General features: G+C 35.3%; 1 long non-coding RNA gene across 1 annotated transcript; it reads left to right on the top strand.

Moving 5' to 3' along the window:
• Positions 1–2053: 2053 nt before the first annotated feature.
• Positions 2054–3712, top strand: LOC127353646 (uncharacterized). Its single transcript, XR_007881339.1, has 4 exons — positions 2054–2100; positions 2586–2741; positions 2948–3045; positions 3184–3712. It is a non-coding gene; the product is annotated as an uncharacterized LOC127353646 (long non-coding RNA).
• Positions 3713–4116: the final 404 nt, after the last annotated feature.

The following is a 4116-nucleotide window of genomic DNA, read 5'->3' as shown; positions in this document are numbered from 1 at the left end:
AAAAAAACAAGTCAGAGAACATTATACACCTGTAATGATAAGCCAACAGCCTACTTTCACTTTTGTTGTAATGATAAACAACCTGTTATAATCAAAGAGTCAAAGCTTCCTAGAATCAGTCTCAGTAAATGTTTGGTGCTGGCAGTTGCACATGTTGCTCAGTTTTTCTGATGGCTGGTATAGAGACAGGTCACAGGAAACGTCTCACCACACGCTGTAAGACGCAGACATCTTGTTGTAGTTGGTGGTTATGTCAGAACATTTATTCTCATAAAATATCTAGGGTGCATTAAAATGCCAGGATTTCATATTTTATGAGAAAGTGACAGATAATACACAGCAAAGTTCTCAGTTTAGCATTTTAAAAGCTTGTCTGTCTTCATGTAGAGTTTTCAGCAGAGCTTGTATAATATATTATATCTAATTCAACTTCTTATGTCAATCAATTAATTAATGACACTGTTACTAATGCCGTTTATTGTATGGAATAAAATGTTGTTATGAAGATTCAGGTGGGATTCTCATTATTTTGCTTTTATGGCACAGAGTAAGTGCTGTTTTCTGATGGCCTTGTGATTTGCAGATACATACATATGTGATTGTCTTATAACAGTCTACACCATCTTCTTTCTTTTCACTTACATAGAGGATCTGTCAGTAAGTATCTGTCACAGTCATTCTTTGTTCTTTAGTGTTTTGTAACCAAAATGTTATAATAAAAGGTATCTTGTTCCATGTTACATCATCTATTATTAGCCCTACTGATGGGCCTTCTATTGGCAGCCCACACAAATTTGGTTTTATTAATATCAGATCATTGTCGCTGTCAATCTAACCTCCAGTATTGAAAACTCAAAATTTGATCACAAAGAAATGTCAGATCTACAAAATCCTTACTGATAAAGGCTCTTAATCTTGAGCATAATATTGTTTATGTGGTACATGGTTTGTAACCAAATGTGTTCTTACCATTACATAAAGATTCAATTTATTGTCCTCCAAGAGGGAAATTCATCTCCACATCACTGCACCTGTAGACAATACCATACAGTCAACAAAGAAACACGCCATCCACAATCAACAAATCCACAAAAAACAATCAAATAAATAGTACATGATAGGTGGACCTTACACTCAGCGTGCCCTTTTGTTTAGAGGAGCAATAGCTGCAGGGATCAGGCTTTTTTCCAAAGCAAACTCTTTTGCACCTCAGTGTTCTGTACCTCCGCCCAGAAGGCAGTGGGGTGAGATATTGGTTGAGTGGGTGTGTAAAGTCCAGTTCTATTGTGGCTGCAGTGCGTGAGATGACCCTGTTGTTTAGTTCTGTGAGATTGGCTGCTGGGAGTTTGATTATCTTGTCCGCATGAAGCCTCCTCATCTGACTATACTAATTCCCATGTTGTTCAGAAACTCTAAACAGAGTGGGAGTATTGATCAAATCTATAAGTCTGTTTTCAACTTAACCTCCAGACTGGATATCTACGTGAATTCATTTGAAGCTGAATAATTATATGTTTGACCTCAGTACTCATACTTATCAGATCCTTGGTGATTTCAATATTCATGTCAGATATATGTCTACTTAATTATTCCAACGCTTGAAAACTGTCAAAAGAAAGACTCCAAACTCACATAACTTAACTCTTAATTCAATTGTCTCACTTGGATCTTCTCTGTGAGAATTATGTCTTCTTGTTTCATTGGTTTTCCTCTGGATTATTTGTTTTTTATCAAGTAACGTCCAACTGCTGTTACTGTACTCGCTTGTGTACCTTCTTTTATATGTTTCAGCTCCTTAATGTCATGTCATTTTATTTATAAGCATGCATTCAGTTTCAAATTACCTTTCAATTTCCACTCTGGAACTAATGTTTTGTTTGACCTTGATACATTTGATTGCGATAATAAACAGAAACATATAATGACTTGATCAGGGCAGCAAAAGTATTAGAGGTTAACAAAAGCTCACGAAAGGAAATTGCCCATGGTTGAAACTTGCGGGCAAACATTAAAGAGAGAGAGAGAAGAGCTGAAGAGTTTCACTTCCTCAGAGCAGCCTTTAAGAAGAGTACATTTCTCATTCTCACGGTCAATCTTAAGGTTGGTAGAACTTTATTCTTACTGTACAAATAAATACATACTGTGGATTGGATAATTTTCTTTTATTATTTCATTATGTGAAAATACATATTTTACATGTATATTCTGTAACAGTAACTAACAATGAAAACATTTGTATATTTAAATATAAAAACTAATTGAATTGGTCCAATCTATTTTAATAATCACATCACATTGACATTTACATTTTGAATAAATTAAAGATGCTCCACTTTATATGAAACACTGAAGGTGTCATTGGGCTGTCAAACTAATGGATTAAAATATTCCAAAATGGAGAAGACAAATCATACAATTGTGTTATACAGAAAAAAAATATCTTTAGTGTTATTAAATAGGAGAACCCTGTGAACAAAGAAATAACCATTAGAAACCCTCCTCAAAAACACATTTAGGCATCCAAATCTGTATATTTTCCTCACAGATCTCTCACTTTACATCTGTGCTTTTCTCTTTGTGTGTAGAATAAATTATGCCAGAACAAAGGCTGATTGCAAGACTCAGGGAAGAACTTGGACACAGCCCTATTGTGTTAAATGGGGTTTTTAGCTTCGTCCTGGCTGGCGTGGAGAAGATAGTGGAGGTGGAATTTGCTTGCCCTTGCAATCCTCAGTGGAACGGTATGTTTTCAGCTGCAATTTTTGTCATTCCTGCCTTAATAGCTTTTCTGCTGATGATTATGATCCATGATTTTAAGTATCAATATTGTCCTCCAAAATGGGTGTAGAGCTTTCTCCCTCCCTTCATTTGGATGGTTCTCATTTTCCTTGATGGCCAATACTTTGTCTGTGCAGTCACAAACTGGTCAGGCCCATTGTCTCTGTAGAAAAAACTTTCCTGAAGTGGCGTACACCAACCAACACAACAAGATACCCATCAGAAGAACTCATGGCTTATTCACACAGCATGTTTGTTTTGCCTCAGGTGAGTTTGTTTTGGCACAATGTCAGAAATTGATTTTAAAGGTAGGAGCATCAGCTTCACTGTTATGTAACCCATTGTGTTGATCTACATCTTGGTTCAGTGTCTCACTAAATTCTCTGTCAACTGTCCACTCTTTAGGGGACCGGATTGTGTCTGCTCATGGCTGTTGTCATATCTCTTCTCTCATATGCCATTTACAAGTGCTGCTGTGCTAACAAATAAAAAGGACAAAAAAAACAGAAAAAACAGAAGAAGAAGAAGAAGAAGAAGAAGAACTCAATGGATCATTAGATATCCCTTGATATGCATACAGAGAGCATCTTCAGAAACACATGATCAGAAAAACATATTCTCTATAAACATTCTCCCTCTCTAATTTAGTATTACCAGCAGTTATATGCTACAGTTTCAGCATTACGTAGCAGGCAGACAAACTTAGTGGCTCAAAACAGACATAGAAAGAGAGTAAATATAAGACTCATGAATCAGGTGGCCTGAAATACGAAATAAACTACAATACGATGATACTACATGTTGCTCTGTGCCTGCTGGATGTATAAGAAGGTGCACAAGTGTTAATAAGTCAGGCCTGTGTTTGTTGGCCTATTTTTTTATTTTAGTTCTTCTGCCCTCTAGTGGCCAAACAATCATTAGATGCCTAAAGAATGTGCAACTTAAAGAGGAAGATATTCAGGTTTTTACTCCACCTACTCTGTCAAAGAAGAAAAAGGAATATGTCAGACATGGTGTACTGTACATATTGTTCAACAAAATAGTGTTCAGTGTTTTAATATATTTTGCCAGGATGTTTAAGGATGAATAGGAACATGGGTTTTTAGAAACATTTCAATATTTTCTAGTTGTGTATGTTTTATTATATAGTATGTTAGCTTATTTATACAACGTAATAGGTAAAAATCCCTGTAAATTTAAAATTGTGAAGATAATACTTCCTCCAAAAAATTGGAATAAAGCTAAATCCTTACAATCCACTTGTCTGTCTGTGATATTTATATATATTTATGATATTTTTTTTATTTGTAAACAACTTTTAATTTTGTGGGAAAAAAG

This window comes from Dicentrarchus labrax, unplaced genomic scaffold, assembly GCF_905237075.1.
Source record: "Dicentrarchus labrax unplaced genomic scaffold, dlabrax2021, whole genome shotgun sequence".
Lineage (NCBI taxonomy): Eukaryota > Metazoa > Chordata > Actinopteri > Moronidae > Dicentrarchus > Dicentrarchus labrax.
Note: the sequence above shows the minus strand (reverse complement) of the source record. Positions and strands in the feature narration are given on the sequence as shown.